The sequence below is a fragment of the Podarcis gaigeae genome (assembly GCF_964106915.1).
Source record: "Podarcis gaigeae genome assembly, chromosome: W".
Lineage (NCBI taxonomy): Eukaryota > Metazoa > Chordata > Lepidosauria > Squamata > Lacertidae > Podarcis > Podarcis gaigeae.
Window position 1 is genome coordinate 4,064,871 of NC_139695.1, and position 23,022 is coordinate 4,087,892.

At 45.7% G+C, this 23,022-nt stretch overlaps 1 protein-coding gene across 1 annotated transcript in view; it reads left to right on the forward strand.

The window, feature by feature from the left end:
• Nucleotides 1-23,022, forward strand: part of LOC310835938 (uncharacterized protein) — a 319,418-nt gene that overhangs the window by 155,688 nt on the left and 140,708 nt on the right. The gene's annotated exons all lie outside the window — the stretch shown is intronic.

A 23,022-nucleotide genomic window follows, 5' to 3' on the forward strand; every position in this document is an offset into this window, starting at 1 on the left:
GGTGGCCTGAAACCTCTCAGGTGGAACCCCCTTCGTGGTGTGAGTGGACCGTCTGAGCACAAACTCTGGTGCTCCTTCTGACCCACTGGGGCCAGCAAGTATGTCCTCTACATCAGAAGACTCCACCTCTGACCTAGTGCGTCTTCGGGCTTTCTGTACTATCCTAACAGGAGACGAAGGCTCACTCTTGGGCTCTCTTTTAACAACATGTGGAGATGCCCAACCCTGTTCTTGACCCTGTTCAGAGACTTGGTGCTCAGCAACAGGTTCAGCCTCTAGCTCTCCTTCCTCCTCAGAATCAGACAGACATTCTGAGAGAACGTCAGGACTAGCATGGATCCTTGACCAACCATTCTGCTCACAGAACTCTGCACGTTTACTGATCAGAAGCTTGGTCTGATCACCTTCTGGATATGCAAATCTCCACCCCTTTGTCGCAGGTTCATACCCACAGAAGATCATTTTCTGGAACCTCGGGCCACCTTGCTTTTGTTGAGCCTTTGGCACATGCACCCAGGCCTGTGACCCGAACACACGGAAGAAATGCAGCTTCGGCTTCTCTCCGTGGAGCATGAAAAATGGGGTGTCACCTACCACTGAATTGTAGGACCTGTTCATTGTAAAATTGGCCGTTCTCCAGGCTTCACTCCAGAAACTCTGAGGCAAACCGGAGTCACACAGTAAAACCTCTGTTGCTTGAGCCAGAGCTTCACTTCTGAGCTCTGCCACGCCCCTCTCCTGAGGAGCCGTCACCTTGTGACGTATCCCCTTCTGACGGAAGAAACTGTGCAGAGCAGACCCAGTAAACCCTGCACCTCGGTCACTCTTGAACCCCTGCACTTTGGTGGAGAACTGTAGTTCCACTGCCACAACCCAATCTTTGATCAGTTGTGCTGCCTCGCTTTTCGTTCTCAGCGAGAAGGACCAGCCATTTTGGCTAAAATCATCTGTCAGTGTCAGCACATACCTGGCCCCGCCCAGACTCGGCTTTGGCATGGGCCCAAAAAGGTCTGTGTGCACAAGCTCAAAGGGTTTTGTGGTTACCCTCTCCACCCTGGGATAACTGCACCCTTTTACCTTTGCCTTTCTGCATGCCCTACAATCTAGGGATTGGTCACATGGTCTTATCCTGCACCCTACTGTGTACTGGGGCAACCTTTGGATACCTTTCAAAGAGCCATGTGACATGCTCCTGTGCCACAAGCAAGAACATGAATCATGAGTGGGAACGTTTGCACACTTTGCTTGTGCTCCCTCAGCATTCCCCTCACCCTCCAGAGGTGCCTCTAAAACGAAGAGATTGTTCTGGCATTCAACACTGACAAGTTGTCTCCCCCCTCTGGAAATGGAACAGACATTATTTTCAAAGCAAATCTTGTACCCCTGCTTCAAGAGACAAGGAACAGACAAAAGGCATTGTTTCATCTCAGGCACAACGTAAACTTCCAACTCCGCCTGCAAGAAAGAGACATAAACATTTGCCACGTTAGATAGAGGCTTTTGTGACCCATCAGCAAATACAACTGTATTCCCAGCTGGAACAGCTCTGCAGTTCCACATCTCGACAGCAGGTGTCGCTGTTATCAGGTGATGGCTGGCTCCAGAGTCGATTACCCAGCGCATCATTCTCTCCTCACTGGAGTTGTCCTTAAGCATTGCCATAGCAACAAACGTCTCGCTGCCCCCGTCCTTGGGGCCTCTACAGATGTCCTCTCTGGTTGTCACGGCAACAGACTCCCCCCGGCAGGAAGACTTGCCCACGACCTTCACAGCTTCCGTAGATGCAACTGTTTCAGTTGCCTTGGAAACCGGACTTGTCTCAGCGTTCCCACACAGCTCTGTAGCTCTTATCTGTACTTTTCGCAGATGGCTGGCCTTGAAGCCTTTAGCTCTTTTCAGCTTCCCAGGCTTCGACTCACGACGCAAACAACTCTTGGCTGCCTTTGGAAAATGAGGCTTCTCTGAGCTTTCACTGCTCACTGCCCTCCCACTGCTCCCAGGGCTCCCAGGACGTTTTCCTGCACCCCCTCTGGTGGGTAAAGGGCTCCCAACTCTTGGCCTCTCTCCTGGCTCCTCACACAGGCATGTTGCAGCACTCATACAGCTGCCAGGCTCACCAGCAGCAACAGTCCCTTCGTCCCCCCGTGGGGGCTCACAGCTCCTCCCAGCTGTGTGTCGGCTCTCAAGAATGAGCCCAGCGCCATCTTGCCTCTCCCCTTCGGATGCAGCCACATCTTGGCCCTTGCTTCCCACCCCAGCTTCACAAGCCTCACGGAGTGCTAGCCAAGCAGCCTCAGGCCTTTTAGCATCCAGGACAACTGGCCTCAGATGAGCATTCACATTCTCGGCCAAAAAAGCAAGCACACGCTTCTCTGCTTCACTTTGCTCTGCAGCCCTTTGAGCTTCTGCTTTCCCAGCTGCCTTCTGTGGGGGCTGGACTACGTCCCACAGCTGTGCCCCGACGAGAAGAAGCTCTACTTGAAAGCTCCACTCCAACCAACTTTGGCTACTCAGCTTCTGACATGGCAGCTTAAGCCCAAAGCCATATTCTTGGGACTGAGCCATCTCTCCCCCGGGGCTGAGCGTACTCACATAAACAGCTCTTCCGGCACCCGGTCCTTGGAGATCCGATTTCTTCCAGCGAGCTCCTCTGCCTTCAAACGTTAGGCAGGACTCAAGCTGGCTCCAGCTTCTCCTCTCAGCTGGCTTCCACACACACCGGCACAACTTGGCAACAGCTTCAAAGTTTTGCTGACCTCTCCATAACCTATGGCTATTGGATGGAGTCCAGACGCTTCCCCTGCCGCTCTGCTCCCCACTGGACACCCAGGGATAGCTCTCCGTGGACTCCCTTTAGCAGAGTTTCCGCAGCGTAGAAACTATTGCTGTGCGTGTGTGTAATAAATCAGACACACTCAAGCGTTCTTGCTTATCTCTTTTCAGTCTTTAATCGTGTAGAAACAACTCATAGATCACCCGGCGAAAGAGCGCACATCTTGCCGCCTCACTGCAAAAGCGAAAGGCAAAAAAAAAACAGAGAAAACACTCCCCTCTGGGACATAGCCACGCCTCAGAATGTGAGACGTCACTCAGAACTGCTTAACCCTGTAAGTTCTGATTCTCTTCACACAAATTAGTAGCGGTTGCCTGATGCGCCATGGGAGGGTCCAGGGGCGCATCCGGGGGCACCTCGGTTTCCCTGATGGAGGTGACCCCTGCCACCCCGAAAGGGCTGCTTACTCTTATAGCACGCTGTTGCTGGATGGCTACCTAAACACTTTTCACATTCGTGCAGGTACTTACAAGACGGGCGCCGGCAGGATCCCCTGTTAAACTCCCAGCACTGTTTACGGTGTTTTGTTTCAACCTTACTAGATTTAGCAGGGTCCTGCGTTTCCTTTTCGACGTAGGGACCCACGTGCTCCATCCAGTAGTTCTGGTCCCTCAGGTCCCAGCGGGTGGTCGGCAACAAAGAGACATTTCTATGAAAGTCCTTATCATACGTTAAAGCAGCTGCCTTCCCCCGCCAATTCACGGGCCCTTCTGACATGCGGCCAGATGCACCCCGCGTTTGGGATAACATGCCGAAACCACTCCCTTGAAGACCTGGAACCCATTAAGCCAGTTCTCAAAGGTGCGCTCCACCCGGGGTGACCTATACCTCTTCTTCCCGTAATACTGCTTCTCCCCTTTTCCTGACATTTGGGCTGGTGGTAGCAATGTAAACATATCTATGTATTCACCATTGAGTATCTTAGTCCTTTTCCTTTTTGACAGGTGGTTACCCAAGATGAAATCGGTAGACAAGTTAGTAGAGATTTTAACATCTTCCACTAGTGCACCGCCCTTCCATTCCAGGGTACCGTTAAAGGTTTTTCGGTGTGAATTGGCCCTTCAGGGCCCTTCAGAGGCTTGGCACTGCTACTCTACTGCAAAAGACTCTAAACTGGAGCCTTTGCAAAAGGGCTTGGCCCACATCCTGCACCTGGATGTTATGCCTGGAAAGGAAAGGGGATTCAGAGCACCAAGCCCTCCTCTCCTGTAAGCCAGCCAGCTGCTCAGCATCCTTCTCTTGGAAAAGAGGTGCTGGTCTAAGAACAACCTCCTCCTCCTCTATGTCCCTGGTCTTCCCTTCTTGATCCTTTGTTTTGGCTGGAAAGTTTTCTTCTTCTGACATAGGATTGGTCCTTTATGCTTTGGCAACTCCGGATTAGCAGGACCTAAGCATACAGGCCTATGAGCCCTCTCTGTTAGACAGTGAAACAAACTACCCCCAAAGGTGGTGGACTTTCATTCATTTGAGTTTTTTTAACGAAGTTTGGGTGGACACTTGCATGGGTGTAGCCAGGATTTTTGTGGGGAGGCAGGACTTTTGTTAGGTGGGGGCAGAACCGATGTGATTGGTCAGTTAGTTAAGCATTTCTATTACTTTATTTGATCTAGAAGGGGGGCACCTGCCCCCCCTGTTTATGCCCATGGCCACCTGTCAAGGATTCTTTAGCCAAGATTCCTGCACTGCAGGGGGGTTGGGATAGATGACCCTTAGGGTACCTATCAACTCTGCAATTCTAAGGTTCTCTGAAATCTCTTGTAAGCCCCTTTCATGGCTCTCTAAAAATGACTTCATTGGTGGGGAGAATTTTTAGGGCTTTTCTTCTTCAAAACAGTGCTGAGGTGGGGCCTGAGAACAGGCTGTCCTTCCATCTCTCCCCACCCCCCATCTAACTTTGGGTGAATCCTACTCCCCTTCCCGGGCTTGGGCCCTTTCCCAAAGAGAAGGAGGGTGAGGCTTTTGTGCCCTGGCTGGGCGGGGATCTGCCAGCCCTCTTTGGGGTGGAGGTTATAAAACATAATGGCTTTTTAGCTGTCAAACCTCATAAAAAACCCACAGATTATAATTCCCTCCTACATTATTCCTCATTTCACCCCAAACGACTTAGGAACAATTTGCCATACGGACAATTCCTACGTCTTAAAAGGAATTCCTCTCTTGATGATGATTTTCATAAGAATGCTGACCAGTTAGCTGATTCTTTATATGCTAGGGGATATCCTCTCTATGTAGTCAACAAATATAAAATTAAATCATCCATGAAGGATCGTTCTGTACTTCTCAGCCCTTCTAATATTTCATGCACACAAAATCGTATTACGGGTTCTTTAGAATTTACATCTTATGTGGACAGAGTTATTAGATTAATACGAAAACACTGGCATGTGCTCTGGGACATACCAGGGTGTTCTGAATTTCCGTTGATAGGTCTCAGGCGGACGAGATCCTTGAAAGATTAATTAGTTCATACTGATATAAACCCTCCCAACATGGTTACCTGCACCCTTGGTTCCCCTGCACCTACAGGGCATCACAGATGTGGCAGATGTTCTTCCTGCCCTTTCGCTTAACAAACTAAGGAAATTTACAATGAAAACACAAATTTCAGATTTTTCATCAGGCAGTTCAACACTTGCCAGACTAAAGATTTTGTATACTTAATTCGGTGTACATCGAATTAAGTATGTAACTTGTACATCGGCTCCACCACTCATGCAGTTGAAGTAAGGATAGGGGAACATTGTTCCCGCATCCGAAATACTGTGTTGGAAGCTCCTCTGGTTGAGCATTTTATATCGCAGAATCATTCTGATAGGGATTTATTGTTCACAGTACTGTGGGTGGATCAGAAAACCATCAACGAAAGACAAGATTATGAAAGATGGCTACGACAGAAAGAATCTCAATTCATTTTTATGTTTAAGACCATTCACCCTGAAGGACTTAATTCTGAATTGGATTTAAATTGTTTTATTTGATGTTTTTCTATTGCTGTTATATTGCGCTGTACCTTTAAATTGAATTACTGCAATTCAGTCTCCAAGTAATGAGTGCAACCTGGGAATGGTTACTTATGCTTCAGGTATCATGCAACTGGTAGCAGTGGTTACATATCCTCATTACCATGGCTCCATGTGCATTTTTCTAATCTATGGGGTATGTACCTTTGTTCTTCTTATGGTAGTTGTAGCATATGGGTTGTAATGTGTGAAGGTTATATAGTTTTCATGTACACAGGTCATTGTTTCATATTTGAATTCTTTTGTAGTTGTGCTGAAGAAGATTCCAGCGAAACAGTCAGATTATCTGAGATCACTGGCCTACATTGTTATTCACTTACTACTTCGGCACCATGAACGCCTAAAAAAAGTTTTACCACTTGGCCCACAGGATAGCATCTATTACTTTGTTTCAACTATAGACTTCTTCTTATACTTCTACGGACTTTCAAAGATTGAGTTCAAATATATTAGAGAATTTACAAGTGGTACACATTTTGTTTTCGTTGTACTAAAGCATGTATATCATGCAATAAGAATTGCAGTGCTATCTAGTATACTGGTCTTCGTGTTGCTTGTATTGTTTGTAGTCCACAGCGGGAGGCAGCAAGGCTTCTGAATTTTAGTTGCTGGAAACTGCAGGAAGAGAGAGTGCTCTTGCACTCCGGTCCTGCTTGCAGGCTTCCCACAACAAGAGGCATTGGGTTGGTCACTGTGAGAACAGGGTTGCTGGTCTAGATGGGCCTCCTTTGACCTCTCCTCATGCTCTGATGTGGAGGTTTGGAGGACGGGTAACAACCAAGACAAAGCTTGCCTGCCTTAAAGGTCAACAAACGTTTGCCATCAGCCTCCATAGATTCTAGTCTGCAAACGCTGCAGTTAAGTCATTCCAGGTCTTATTGAGTGGGGTGAGGAGGGGTCTTTTAAGGTGGTTATGTGTATTACCTTATTTTCTTCAAAAATATTTTTATTACATTTATATCCCACTGTTTTTCTCCATGAACCCCAAGGTGGTGTCCATGGTTCTCCCCTTCCTCTGTGAGGTAGGCTAGGCTGAGAAGCAGTGACTGGCCCAGTGGGTCTGCCCTACTTTCCAAAAAGTGGTTTGCTGTCCTTACTCTTTACATTCATGTCCCACCTTTTCCTCCAAGGAGCTCAAGACTCTCATCTCTTCCGGTGGAGCGCGTCTTCCGAGCGAGAAGGGATTCGGCGGAGAGCGCGATCCCTGTCCGACAAGGGGGGGAAAAGGGGGTGCAGAAGGGCGCAAGCACCCCAGAAACACGTCCGGAGGGTGTCCGGAGGTACAGGGGGCCAGCAGAGACCGGACGCGGCTCACTTCGCTGTCAGGTAACCCTCAAAAGGCGAAGAGTACAGCGACGTTGAGCAGCAGGTCCTGGGCAGCCATTTCCTCCCTCCCCAGCATTGGACAGCCCAGTCCTCGCAGAAGATTAGCGCCCCGCTTCCAAGCATAGGAAACCGGGGAGTGAACTAAGCTTGAAGGAGCAGTAACACTGGAATAGAGAAACCCGGTAAAAAAGGAGAGAAGTTTTTTTCGGGGTTCAGCCTTTATCAGGAATCAGCGAAAACGCAGAGAGACTCCAGAGCGAGGAAAAGAGAAAGTTACTACTAGTGTCCACTTTGTTCCCCTGAAAGATTCTCCTATTAAAGCATCAGATACCTCTTAAGCAGAGGTGCCTAATACAGGGGACAGACGGTGAAGTTATAAAATTGGAACCATCTGATAGAGTGAAGGGGGCGCCGGAGAACACTCCCTCCTATCGTGCTGTTTTCAGTGGAAAAGCGGAAGAGAAGCACCGACGCCATTAACTGGAGCAAAATGCGGTAATGACTAAAGCAAAAAGACTATCTTTTCTAACAGCACGGACTAACCTGGTTTAAAATTTGCGGCTGTGTCTTCATCCATCTGTTGGTGCCCGGGTGCAGGCTGTACCGATTTGTGATCTGTGAATTTTGATGACGGTCTGGCGACCGAAAGTAATCTTTAATCCTGTGCTGTGGGGCCCTTCGGCTTGCTGCGTAGAGAGTCTACCTCAAAGCTGAACAGCGACAGAGAGAGCCATCTAGTGGACAGAGTGATTATCACGTCTGGGATTCTGTTCTGTTTTGTTTTCTACTCTCTCTCTTCTCTTTTCTCCCTACTTTCATTGTTTCGTACCCCCCTTTCCCCGCTTTCTCCCCCTCTCTTTCCCTCTCCCCTCTTTTTCCCGCTCTCCAGCTTACTCCAGGAGGAATAGAGGGGGCTTCGAAGTTGCAAATCCCCACCTCCTGCCTGTTAAAAAACCTTCCAAAACGCTTTTTGAGTTGACTGAGAATATACCCCCCCACTGCCTTTACACGAACTCTTGAACCCTTGAACTTTTGAACTCTAAGTCTTCATGGTTTCTACGGCTTTTTTTGATATCCCCAAAGTTACAATACGCTAAAAAGAAGTAAGTGGATCATCGTGTGCAACTTAAGGACTGTTAAAAGACTGTGGGCCGGGTCTAAATTAAGGTCAAATTAGAATTGGTTAATAAGTGTAAGCAATCAAACACTCTGATATATTGAGTATCGGGCATTGGGTATCGCAAAAAGAAAGAGAGAATGTCAAACACTGGGAAAAGACCTGAAGGGGGAACACCAGTGGAAAGAAAGGGATCTAAGCAAGAGGGGGACTTTAGAGCAGAGATCCTTAGAATGTTTGCGGAGATAAAACAGAGTGAGAAAAATGTAGAGCACAAGTTAGAACAAGTAGAACACAGAATTGGGGAAGTGGACAAGAAGATAGATGTAACAGTAAATGAATTGAAGAGTCAATTGAAAGAGGTTTTTAGGAGGACGCAGGCAGTGGAGGAAGGTCTGAAAAAGACAAGATCAGAAGTGAGAGATGTAAAACGTGAGGAAGATAAGTTAAAAGCTGAGATACTGGAACTGAACAAAAGCCAAGAGGATTGCCTTGAATGAATTAAGACAGAGGGAGGCCAATCTTAGGTTGAGAGCCATACCCGAAGTGCAAGGCGAAAACATAAAAGAGAAATTAATAACAGAACTAGCCCTATGGTTAGAGACCCCAATAGAAGAGGTTGAGAAGACAGTCCAATCGGCTTTCAGATTGAAAGTCAAATCAGTAAGGAATAAAAAATTTGTTGGAGACTGTCTAGTTACATTTAAAGAAAGGGAAATGAGGAACAGGATTCTCCAAAAAAATAGAGAGAAAAGGTTAAACATTGGGGGAAATTACATAATTATTTTCAAAGACATCCCAGTTAGGCTTCTAAAACGTAGGGACCCCTACAAAGAACTGGTACAGATACTGAAAAGAAATAATATTGAATTCAAGTGGGAGTTCCCTGAAGGAATTTCCTTCACATATAGGAGCAAGAGGCAAAAATTGACAAATCCAGAAGAATCAAGCAAATTTTTAAGAAAATATAAAGAACTAAAACCACAAAAAGAAGAAGACAAAGGAGAGGAGGCAGAAGGAGGGGAAAACCCAGAGGAGGAGGAGGGAGGGCCGGGGGAGGAGGAGGGGGAGAGGAGGGGGGGGCAGAGGAAGGAGTCTAAAGGGAAATAGTAGCCGTTTTCTATCTTTCTTTCTATCTTTCTCTTTAGGAAATCAATATGGCGTTAAAAATTTACAGCTGGAATGTTAATGGGATGAACAATAGGGGCAGGAGGAATAAAATTGAGCATATCCTAAAGAAAGAAGGCCTAGATATTATTTGCCTGCAGGAGACGCACATAGCGAGGAAACATAAAAGAGTCTTGACTAACCAAAGACTGGGGAATGAATTTGTATCGTCAGATCGGAGTAAAAAAAGGGGGGTGGTCATCTATATTAATAAACAAATCGAAGCGAAACAATTATTTAAAGATGAAGAAGGAAGGATAGCAGCAGTACAAATTAATTGGCAAGGAGAAAAGGTAATAGTAGTGGGGATATATGCGCCGAATGTTAACAAGTCAGAGTTCTTTAGGAGGCTAGAAGGAAAGTTATCTGATTACACTGATCAGAAAATTATACTTTTGGGAGACATGAACGGCGTGGTGTCGTTAGAGTTGGACAGACAAAGGGACACGAAAAGTACAGAAGGAAAGCTACCTAGAATCTTTTTCTCTTTGGTCCAGAACTGCAATCTAGTGGATATTTGGAGATTTAAATACCCCTTGGAAAAACAACACACTTATCACTCAGAACCCAATGACTCATTTTCAAGATTAGACCAGATATGGATCTCGGCAGAATTAATCCCAAGAGCCGCAAGGGTGGGGATACAGGCTAAAACAATCTCCGACCACAACCCAGTAAAAATGGAATTGAAGGGGCTGGAAAGAAGATTAAATAGATGGAAAATGAAAGATTATTTACTGGACGACCAAGAGATAATAGAGAAAGCTCAAAACAGGTTAAAAGAATATTTTGAAGATAATTTAGGTAATGGTACAAAACCAAAGGTGGTGTGGGATGCAGGCAAGGCGGTGATGCGGGGCTTCTTTATCCAACAAAATGCAATCAAGAATAAAAAGAGAGAAAAAGGGAAAAAAGAAATTTTACAACAAATATTAGAGAACGAACAGAAATTAACAAAAAATCCCAAAAATAAGTGTCAGGGTTTCAGGGACAGAGAGCGAGGGGGAGGGGTCCCAGGGTGACGAGGAAGAGGACGACGATGACCCGAGGTTGTCAGTGAGTCCGTCAAGTGAATCCGAGGATTCCCAAAAGGGAGCCCCCCTGGTCAGGCCAAGGGGCAGTAGAGAGGGAAGCAGTCAGAAGCAGGGGAACGAAGAGGGAATCCCCAGTGGGGGTTGGAGATCGGGACCGGCCTCTCCGTCGGAACGGAGTGAAGGGGGTGGAGTTACCAGTGTGTCAGAAGGAGCAGAACAGGGAGCAGAGAGGGGAAGGAGTTCGGAGCAGAACGTCCTGCCGGAAGGGGAGGAGTGTAGTACCGAGAGTAGCGTAACGGTCGAAAGGAAGGTCAGAGGCAACGTACGCGCGCCAAGTTCAAATGTGGAGGCGCGCGGAAATGAGGAGAGCCCTGAGGAGGAGCCTGGTCCCAAAGCACGAAGGAGGGGGGAGCAGGCGTCAGAAGACTCAGCCTCGGGGGAGTCCCGAAGGGAGGGAGCACAGGGGGGCAGGAAGACCCTGCGGAAAAGGAAGGAGAGGAAAAGGTGGAGCAGTACAAGCCTCTTAAGCTGGTGCAGGGGCGGGACTGACTCAGAGGGGACTTCAAACATCTAAGGGTAACAGATGCTGAGCCACGGAGCTTGGATGTAACGACAACAATGTTCTTCAATAAAACCTTTTGTATATAACTTGGACTGGATTTTGGTCTCTTGTGAGCTGGGACCTCGGGTGGCTCTGACAATAAGAAAATAAAAGAGAACATTAAAGTTTTACAATCCCAGTACGCGATGTTGATAAATAGAGAGATAGAATGGAAAGTTAAAAAATTAAGACAAAGGAACTTCGAATATGCTAATAAATCTGGGAAGCTATTGGCTTGGCAAATAAAAAAAAGGAAGGAGCAGAATACAATAAACAAAATTGAGGTAGAAGGAGAAGAGATAAATAAGCCCAATGAAATAAGGAAAGCCTTTTTGGACTTTTACAGAGGACTCTTCAAAAATACAGAAAGGAATAACATGAGGAAAATAGAGAGATATTTAAAAGCTAAGAACATCAATAAGATTTCCACAGTAGAAAAAGAGAAGCTGAACGCTCTAATTGAGATAGAAGAAATCAAAGCAACAATTAAGAACTTAAAAAATGGGAAAGCCCCAGGCCCGGATGGGTTTACCGGCAGATACTATAAGGAGATGGAACCAGTTCTGCTGACCCCATTGCAAGAAGTAATGAATAACATCCTCAAAGAAAGAGAATTACCAGAGTCGTGGAAGGAGGCATTGATCACATTAATTCCTAAACAAGACTCAGATTTACAGCAGATCAAAAACTATAGACCGATTTCCTTGTTAAATATAGACTACAAGATTTTTGCGGGAATCCTAGCAAAGAGATTAAAAGACATTCTGGTAGAAAGTATACACAAAGACCAAGCCGGCTTTTTGCCGGGTAGGCAAATGAAAGACAACATAAGAAACATAATAAACATCATAGAATACTTAACAGACAGGTGCGATAAGCAAGGTTTGTTGTTATTCGTGGACGCCGAGAAAGCGTTTGATAATGTAATATGGGATTTCCTGCTGAAACAATTGGAACATATGGAAGTGGGCACTGAATTTTACAACGGGGTAAAAGCAATCTACACAGAACAAAGGGCAAGACTCATAATAAACAATGTAGAGACTGCAGAAATAATAGTAACAAAAGGAACAAGACAGGGATGCCCACTGTCCCCATTACTGTTTGTAATGGTATTAGAGGTCTTACTTAATTCCATAAGAGACAACAAAAAAATAAAAGGAGTAAGGGTCGGTCAGAACGAATATAAAATTAAAGCTTTCGCTGATGATCTGGTTGTAACAATGGAAGATCCATTAGACTCAACAAAAGAGGTACTTGAAGAATTTGACCAATTTGGAAAAGTATCGGGCTTCAAACTTAAAAGGAAAACAAAAATGATAGTTAAGAATATGCACAAGGACAAAGTTGAAGAACTACAAAGAGAAACGGAATTAGAGGTGACTAAGAGGGTGAAATATTTAGGAGTATGGGTAACGCCAAAAAATATAGATTTATTTAAAAATAATTATGAAATAGTATGGAAAGGAATTAAGAAAGATATAGAAACGTGGGGCAGGCTCAGATTGTCATTTTGGGGTAGAATAGCCACAATTAAAATGTCCGTACTTCCAAGAATATTATTTCTCTTCCAAAATATCCCAGTGATCAAAGGTACAAGGATATTTAAAGTCTGGCATAGGGAGATCTCAAAATTCATCTGGCAGGGGAAGAAGCCCAGAATAAAATTTAAATTGTTGACGGATGTGAAGGAAAGGGGAGGCTTCGCCCTGCCGGATCTGAAATTATATTACGAGGCATCATGCCTATGCTGGGTGAAGACATGGATCAATCTGGAGGACAGAGAAGTGTTGGACTTAGAGGGCCACGACAATCGATTTGGGTGGCACGCCTACTTGTGGCATGGGCGGAGGAGAACGCATAAGGAATTTGGAAATCACATATTTAGGGGCCCACTGATTGAGGTATGGGAAAGGTATAAAGACGTGCTAGAACCAAAAACACCCCACTGGCTGTCACCATTAGAGGTTATGTCCGTTAAAAAGACCAATATGAGGGCCAATTGGGCCACATATGAACAATTGGTCATGAAAGAGGAAGGAAAGTGGAAAATGAGGCCGTACGAGCAGGTCAAGAACCAAGTTTATGATTGGCTACACTACTTCCAGATAAATGACATGTTTAGGAAAGATATCAAAGATAAAGGATATGCTGATAAAAACTCTAGATTCCAAATTGAGATACTGGAAAATAATATAAAAACTTTGTCTAAAATGTACAATCAGTTACTGGACTGGAATCTAATTGATGAGGAAGTCAAGTCGGTAATGACATACTGGGCCAAAGACTTTGGCCGTAACATCTACTTCGAAGAATGGGAAAAACTATGGAAACAACATCTTAAGTTTACGGCTTGTGTGACACTTAAGGAGAATCTAATGAAAATGTTCTACCGTTGGTATATGACTCCCGTTAAATTAGCCAGAATGTACGGATCCTGTAATAAATGCTGGAAGTGCAAGGAAAGAGAGGGGACCTTCTACCATATGTGGTGGGAAAGCCAAAAGGTTAAAGGGTTCTGGGAGAGTGTGTATAATGAAATGAAGAAAATTTTAAGCTATACTTTTGTTAAAAAACCCGAGGCATTCCTGCTGGGATTGGTAGGAAGGGAGATAAAAAGGAAAGATTACAAGCTGTTTCAGTACGCAACAACGGCAGCAAGGGTCCTGTTAGCTAAAAATTGGAAATTAGAGGGTTTGCCGACAATTGAGGATTGGAGATCAAAATTACTAGATTATGTGGAGATGGATAAGATGACAGGGAAAATCAGATATATAAAAGACCAGAGGTTTGTAAAAGATTGGGAAAGTCTTACGAAATATCTGGAAAACTTAAGCGATGGACAGATAACACTAGTGGGTTTTAAGGGAGCTCTGTAAGAAGCAAAGGGTAATGTCTAAAGAAAAACAGATGAACTAGAATGATTAACGGCATTACAAAATAAGAAATGCGGAATTATTTGCCTTTATTAATACGGATGATTTGTGGAAAGGTTGAAGGAAGTCACTTTTAAAATATGTGTGATATTAAGTGGAATATTATAGTCTGTCTTGTATTTTGATTTATGTAAACTAATAAAAATTACACATGAAAAAAAAAAAGACTCTCATCCACAAAACAACCCTGCGAGGTAGGCTAGACTGAAAGGCAGAGGCTGCCCCCCTAGGTGAGCTTCATGGCAGAGCAGGGATTTGAAGCCTGGCCTCCCAGGTCCTTGTCCGATCTGCTAACTGGCTCTCGGAGCCCCTCCTGGTCCCTCTGTGGAGGGGGGCCCTGGCCCTGGATGCGATGCCTGCTCCAGATGCTGACCCACAGAAACTGGTGTCATAATAAATTTGCCCATTAAAAAAGTTGCAACTGTTAACGGAGAAAGCCGAGGGCTCCCTTGGACAAAGAGCAAGGACACCAACCAGGACAATTGGAGCAAAACAGCAGCCAGTGGGCTTGGTCTTTATTAAGACTGTCACAACAGGACTCCAACTCACTGCAAGACGAAGCAAGATGGAAGCCCCGAACAAAAGAAGACCCCCAACTTTTATTAGCTACTAATCCCCCATGCTACACCCCTAAGACTACATCATAACTACATCATGACTACATCATCGATACATCATAAAAAGGAGTGGTTGAGGGAGGAGTTGAGGTGGTAACCTGAGTGTCCTGTCACCTGTCCGGTTCCTCCTTTCCCCCTCCCCATGAGCACATTCCAGAGGACAAAGAGGAGTTCACGGTTTCCTGCTCCCAGAGGGAAGGGCTGGTCACTGTCCTTTGTTTTAGTCCATACTGAATCCACTTCCATATGCAGGTTCTTTGTTAGTGAAATGGTCCACTGTCTGGCACCATCAATGTTAGCATGCCCGCTGGGGTGGGCTCGCTGCGGACGTGTTGGTACGCGTGGGGGATTATGGCTGCTGTTATGTACTGAGTTGAATAGGATCCAAAATGCAGCAGTCTGATTGGTCCTAGAACATTAGGATCCAAAATGCAGCAGTCTGATTGGTCCCAGAACAATAGGATTCAGAATGCAGCAATCTGACTGGTCCGCAGGAGCCACCCAATCCAGCTCCAGGTGGAAGTGAATCCGCACCCTGATTGGCCTACAGGGGAATTCCGGGATTAGCCAATCATGTGCAGCCCATTGTGTAAATAATGTATATAAAGCAGATGTTGTGGGGAAACTTTCATTCCTCACTACTATGAACTGAATAAAGAGCATGAAATCCATACTCAACTCCAAGTATATTTCACTGGTGACGAGGATGAGATCCTGCTGAGCTGACCGCCACACGCAGCACTGCAGCACCGCCACCTGCTGCACCGCTGCCTTGCACCGTGTATCCAGGCTTCAGCTCCGGTGAGGCAAGGAAGAAGGGCTACCCCTATGCTATCCATATAATCAGTTATCAGTAATCAATATATTCATTATATATCCATATATGTTTGCACATAATCAGGGCTTAAAGTATTTTATAATCCATTTTGAATCAAAGGGAAGCTGTGCCTTAGCTAATTGCAAACTGCTTGAAACAGCAAGTTAGGAGCCGACCTTTCCCCCACAAACATCTGTGTACCCTGGACAAGGGGAAGACGTGAATCAGAGATTCTGGTACAAAATCCCCTCAGATACAGGCTAAATTAATCCACAGAACAGGAAGAGCAAAACCGTAAAATGTCCAAGCTCCCTGTCCTGTCATAACTAGGGGAAAGGTTAGACAGAGCGTCACTGGAAGCATTGGAAAGCAGAACTAGAACCCTGTGCTTGGCCAGTGCTTGACCAGGGTCGGGTAGCATGACAAGAGCTTGCTGATTGGCTGATTCTCGCTGACAATATTGTGAGTCCCTCATGATTGTCTCATGATCTATGATTTGCTGTGATCTGCTCAGGTATAAGACCTCTGGATTTCTGTCAATAGGGGTCCCAGTTCCTTTTGGAAGAGATTCCAAACTGGGTCCTTATTGCCTGGCAATAAACTTCACCTTCTTATTCTCCATTGCTGAGTCTGCCTGATCCTTATTTTGACACCAAGCGAGTACCCACTTGCGATGCTTGCTTCATTTGGTGCCGTGACTCGGATCATACAGGCCAGTAGGGTATTTTTACCCAAAAAGAGCCGGCCCGATTCTTGGTGGGGGAACGCGTCGGGGGACCTTGTTTCGCTCCAGGCGCCAATCGGACATCATTTCCGAAGGAGGGAGGCAATCGCCTTCGGCGCAGACTCCCGGCAAGACGGAGGCAAGGACCGAGGGAGAATCTGAACGTGAGCCAACAGGAAAGGCGCGCCACAAAAGGAACTCACGGTGAGTTGAGATAATAATGAGTGCTTGATCAACACTCGGGCGACCCACTAGTAACCTCCCGTTAAAGGGAAAAGGATTCCCAAAAGGGAAAGGGAGGAGAAGCTGGGTGAGCCAAAGGGAGGAAAAAGGTTCTGCAGGAAAAGGTTAAGAAAAACAAAAAACAAAACAGTGTGTGTGTGTTTCTCTGCCAAAGTTGTTTCACCGCAGGCAAAGTGGGGTGAAAAAGGTGGGGTGTGTGTATGATCGAATGAAAGAGTGTCCCGGGACTTGTGGTTGAATGAGAAAGGACTGTGTTAAAAAAGGAAGAGTGTTTTAAAAAGAAAAAAAAAAAGGATTGTGAGTAAGCGGAGAAGGGCTTGAGGAAAGTGAAGGGGAAGTAATGCTGTGGTTTCTCTTGTCCTATTTTTGAAAGCTGCCTAGCTGAAAGAGTTTTGCCGAGTAAAAAGGGAAAAAAAAACTTGTTGCAAAGAACAATGGGGGGAAAATGTTAAAAAAACGTACAAGCCTGTACACCCCTAGAATGTATGATAGAGAATTTTAAATGAGTTTTTCCAGAAGAACCAGGAGAGGTCAGACCAAGTAAGGAGATTTTAAAGAAATATTGTCAAGAGATTTGGCCCTCGCAGGTTAAAACTTGGCCACGAGAGGGAACCTTCAAAATCGAATTATGCCGAGCAGTTATGGACTCAATAATGCAGAGACCGGATTTATGTAAGGAGCAGTATTATTATATCAATAGATGGACTGCCATATATTAAAAAAATCCGGACTGGCTCAGGATAAGAAAAGGAAGTAGTAGCAGCTGTGAGATTTTCGCTGTAAGGCAGGAAGCCAGGAAACCCACAAATTCTTCTGCAACTGGCAGGAAAATTTACGCTGAACCTACAGAGGAGGAGGGAATCCTTCCCCCGCCATATAATTATAGCAACAGAAATCAAGCGATACAACCGCCTTCAGGGCAAGTAATGCCAAGTCAAAATATACGGGCAGGACAAACCCAACAGATCCCTATGTCCAGCCGATCTCAGCCGGCTATAAATAATTCTCTGCAAGCCACAAATGGTGCTTTACAGGCAGCCCCACCTTCTCAAGCATCGCTGGTTGTGCCTAGCCTTCCAGAGTTACCTTCCCAGCCAAAACAAACTGCAGCTTTAGATCAAAGCACGTTACCCTCCCCTCCCGAGGAAAAATTCAACCAGGACATGTCAGCCTGGCAGACACAGACAGAGGGAGCGGAAGGAGGAACCAGCACATTTCAAATGTCTGGAGCATGGGGAGAACAATTTAATTCATTGAAAACCCCAGAAAGCCGTGACAGTTCAAAATTGTGGGAATTGATGGATGCTATTACAGATTCTGGACAGAAATTGGTCCTGGAAATGAGAGAAACTGATTTGCCCAGCACATCTCAAAGACCGATCTCGCCTAGGTTTTCAAAGGGAGGCTATTATTTACGAAATAACAACACCAGCGCCAATGCTTCCCCTGAGGGCAGTCTTAGGGCCCCAAGAGCCCCGGCCGACAGATGCAAATGGGAGACCAACTGGGCCATGGCCTGTGAGAGCAGTCACACTCCAATATGTCCCTTTTACAACAACAGATTTATTGAATTGGAAAACACATACGGTACCCTTTTCTGAAAAACCTCAGGCCATGCTGGATTTAGTTTCTTCCATTATGGTAACCCATCTGCCTACATGGCAAGAGTGCAGGCATCTTTTGATGACCCTCTTCACCTCTGAGGAAAGGAGAAGAATAGATACCACTGCAGACAACAATCTCAAAGCCCAGGTGCCGAATTCTGAAAATAATCCGGATGTTTGGGTTCGTGCCAGATATCCACTTTCAGATCCAGGGTGGGACCCTGAAAGGGATAAGGACGCTTTGGACAATTATCGGTAGGAAGTTTTAAAAGCAATAAAGGGTGCTGCTACGAAGCCTACAAATATTTCTAAGGTCGCTGAAATTGTTCAACTTGGTGATGAATCCCCCTCCAATTTTTTGGAACGCCTAATGGAGGCATATAGGATTTATACCCCCTTTGATCCAGAAGCCCCAGAAAGTAAGCAAATGGTAAATGCGGCGTTTGTGGCTCAGAGTGCTTCGGACATAAAGAGGAAATTACAAAAGTTAGACGCTTTTGAAACATTGCAAATGGATCAGCTCCTAGCAATCGCTCAAAAGGTTTTCTTGAACAGAGAAAATGAGGTTAAGAAGGACAGAGTTCGGGAAATGAAGCAAAAGGCAGTGTTTTTGGCTGCAGCCATCAGCCAAGGCTCAGCATTTGATGCAGGTGCCCAAGGGAGAGGTTCAAGTAGGGCACGTGGAGGTAGAAGTGGAAGGGGAAGAGGACTGCCATTGGGAAGGAATCAATGTGCAATTTGCAGGAAGGAAGGTCATTGGAAACAGGAGTGCCCTGATGCAAGGGAAGCAGAGGGAGGAAGTGGATTCAGGGATCAGAGGGAACGTGGACGTGGATGGGGATCGCAGAGAGGAAGGATGCAAGCAGGAAGATATGTGAGGAACAGAGGAAGTAGCAGAGATTTTGTTGGATTGGCGCAATTGGAGGAATATGAGAATGAGAATGCATAGGACAGACCGGGCTCAACTCTTTCTTTAGGCTCCCAAGAGCCCATGGTCTCGGTCAAACTGGGGAGCCGCTTAGTAAATTTTATGATTGACACGGGAGCGCAGTTTTCGGTGCTCACAAAGCCGTTAAAAGCAAAAAGCAACCAAGCAGTGACAATTGTGGGGGCCACGGGCAACAGGGTCCTTAAACCGTTTCTGCAACCTCAAGAATGCCAGATTGGAGGGAAAACCCTTACACATCAATTTCTGTATGTGCCTGAATGCCCCATTCCCTTGCTGGGACGTGACTTTCTGTCAAAGGTACAAGCCCAAATTACCTTCACACCAAAAGGGGCAGAAATGAAATTACCCCAGGCTGCTACAGGGATTGTTACAGTGGAGGTGCCTAGGGAACAGGCCTGGAAAATGATGGTGGCTTTATCAAGTAAGGACTCCCAAAAGGAAAATTCAGAGATTCCTAAAAATCTGAGAGCCCCACCTGGAGTATGGGCAGAGGACAACCCACCAGGCATGGCAAAGAACATAGCCCCATTCATAATAAGCCTAAAGCCAGGGGCAAAGCCCATAGCAACTCGGCAATACCCTATTCCAAGACAAGCAGCAGAGGGAATGCAGTTGCACATCGAAAAGTTTTTGCAATATGGACTTTTGGTAAAGTGCCAGTCCAGCTGGAATTCTCCACTTTTTCCAGTACGTAAGCCTAATTCTGATCAGTTTCGCCCAGTCCAAGATCTGAAAAGGATTAATAATTTAATACAGACATTGCATCCCTGTTTGCCCAATCCTTACAATCTCCTAGGATTGATTCCATCAGAGGCAACTGTGTTTACAGTGTTGGACTTAAAGGATGCATTTTTCTGTTGCCGTGTTGCACCTCAGAGCCAGCCAATATTTGCATTTCAATGGGAGGATCCTTACAAGGGGACAAAAACTCAATTAACGTGGACAAGGTTGCCTCAGGGGTTCAAGAATTCGCCAACACTTTTTGGAACAGCCCTAGCCCAGGATTTGTCTAAATTTCTTTCAGTGCCTGGGAAAACGATTCTTCTACAATTTCTGGATGATTTATTGCTTGGGTGTGATAGCTATGAGACTTGTAAAAAAGCCACAGAGGATTTGCTTTATCTCCTTTGGGAAGCAGGATACAAGGTGTCTCGGAAAAAGGCTCAAATTTGCCAAGAGACAGTGAAATATTTGGGTTTTCACATTTCTCACCAGCAGAGGGCGTTGGGATCCGAAAGGAAGGAAGCCATATGTGTCATTAAGGAACCCACAAGCCGCAGGCAATTGTGAGGGTTTTGGGGGGCAGCAAGCTTTTGCCGTATTTGGATCCCTGATTTTAGCACCCTAGCAAAGCCTCTATATGAAAGCACAAAAGGCAGAGAGAATGCTCATTTCGAATGGCATTCAGAACAAAGGAAAGCTTTCAATACGTTAAAGTCAAAACTGATGCAGGCACCAGCCTTGGCTTTGCCAAATCCAAATAAAGCTTTCCATCTTTTCGTTCATGAAAGATCTGGAGTTGCAGCAGGGGTCTTGACTCAAGTATTGGGAAGTTGGAAAAGACCTGTAGCTTATTTGTCAGAACAACTGGACGCAGTGGCAAAAGGATGGCCACCTTGTATGAGATCAGTAGCTGCAACAGCCCTATTGGTCAAAAAGGCATTTAAATTCACCTTTGGACAGGAAATTTATGTGAATGTGCCTCATGCTGTTTTAACATTAATGGAATACAAAGGAAGTTATTGGCTTTCCAATGAGCGCATGGCAAATTACCAAGGGCTTTTATGTGGTAACCCACAAGTGCATTTGCAAGTTGTGAACACCTTAAACCCGGCTTCTTTGTTACCCCTTCCCGAGTCAGTGGATCATGAACCTCATGATTGCATTCAAGTAATGGACGCAGTTTATTCTAGCCGTCCAGATTTACAGGATGAGCCTTTAAAAGACCCAGATGTGGAATATTTCACAGATGGAAGCAGCTTCATAAAGGAAGGGCAAAGGAGAGCTGGTTATTCTGTGGTTACTCAAACTGATGCCATTGAAGGACAGCCTCTGCCAATTTCATCCTCAGCGCAGAAAGCAGAACTTGTGGCTTTAACCAGAGCGCTTCAGCTAGCAGCTGGTTGTAGCGTATGTAGAGATTCAGAACTTATAGGGTTAAGATGTTCTGAGTGATGCCTCACATTCTGACGTCAGTTTTGGAAGGTGGGAGGAGTTTTTTCCTTACTTGTCTCTGTGTCTTCGAGAGAGACAGCAGCCATAGCCATGAGTGCTAGAAGTCCGGGAGAGTCTATCTGAGAAATGCTGAGTTGTAAATATTCTGCTGCAATAAAGGACTGATAAATAAACACACAAATGCTTGGTGTGTTTGCATGGATCTGAAGCAACAGTTTTTCCGCTGTGTTTTACTCTGCAAGCCGAAAACAGAGAGACGCAGATCGGCGCAGCTTGGCTGAGGAGCGTGCCGGACCGCTATAAACTGCACCTAATTGGGGTCGTAAACCAATTAGTCAAGCTTAATTATCTAACAGCGTAAACATCTACACAGATTCAAAGTTTGCTTTTTTGACTTTACATGCCCATGAAGCCTTGTGGAGAGAAAGGGGGCTCATTGGGGCAGAAGGGAAAGCACTGAAATATGGTTCGGAATTAGAAGCGCTTTTGGAAGCTGTATGGGCTCCAAGGAAGGTTGCGGTCATACATTGCCGAGGCCACAGCAAGGAAACCACAAAAATAGCAAAGGGAAATCAATTTGCAGATTTGGCTGCAAAACGGGCTGCTTTACTACCACCGCCACCTGCCTCTATAACAGCATCTCTTTTTCCTACAGCAGTGGATATAGAGCAAATAAAGCCCATCTACACAGAAGCAGAAAAGGAATACAGCAAACAGGCTTAATGCCAATGGAGAATTTAATAGTGGATTTCACGGAAATGCCAAAGGCAAAAGGGTTTAAGGCGCTTTTGGTCTTCACATGCTCTCTCACGGGCTGGCCTGAAATTTATCCCACTAGAACAGAAAAAGCCCGGGAAGTTGTTAAACGCCTCCTAACAGAAATCATTCCAAGGTTTGGTCTACCAAGATGTATAGGCAGTGACAATGGTCCAGCTTTCATTGCATCAATAGTGGATGGTGTATGCAAAGCCTTGCAAATACAATGGAAACTACATGCGGCCTATAGACCTCAAAGCTCAGGGAAAACAGAGAGGATGAATCGGACTCTCAAAACACAGTTAGCAAAATTGTGCCAGGAAACTCATTGTAAATGGGTAGACTTGTTGCCTATAGCTTTGTTCAGGATCAGATGTTCACCAACAAAGAGACTGAAACTTTCCCCTTTCGAACTTTTGTATGGGAGACCTCCTCCAATAGCCAGGGGAAAAACAGCGGACTTAACTCAAGTGGGGGGGGGGGCAAATAACAGCAGAACAAATCCAGGCTCTTTGTCGTATTTCTCTTGATTTAAACAGGTGGTGTCTCGAACGCACTCCCATCAGCTTAGCCGATCCAGTCCATCCTTTCCAGCCAGGAGACCGAGTTTGGGTGCGAGAGTGGAAAAGCGAACCACTGACGGCTCGGTGGAGAGGTCCCTACACAGTTCTGCTGGCCACGCCTACAGTGGTAAAGGTAGCGGAAGTAACCCCGTGGATTCATCATTCTCGTCTGAAGCGGTCTGAGGGTCATTGGAACTGTGAGCTGAACCCGTCAGACCCTCTGAAGTTGAAGCTCACCAGGAACCCCTGCACCTAGCCCCTCCGGAAGCGGGCAGGAGCACGGGCAACGGGACTACAGGTCTGCTCTCACTGCACCTGGAAGCCAGTGAGTCTACGCACACCGGAAGATTTGGGAGCTGCACCAGCGTATGGGAGGACCCCTACCAGTTAAAATTTCAGTCAATCCCAGATTTCAGCCAGGCTTTGCATATAAACCCTTGGTACAAATAACAATAACAAGGGTAGACAAAAGGAGGGACATTCGTGACAAGTGGGTGGATTGGGTAACTGCATACGGTTGTTACATCCCTTTCTTTCTTT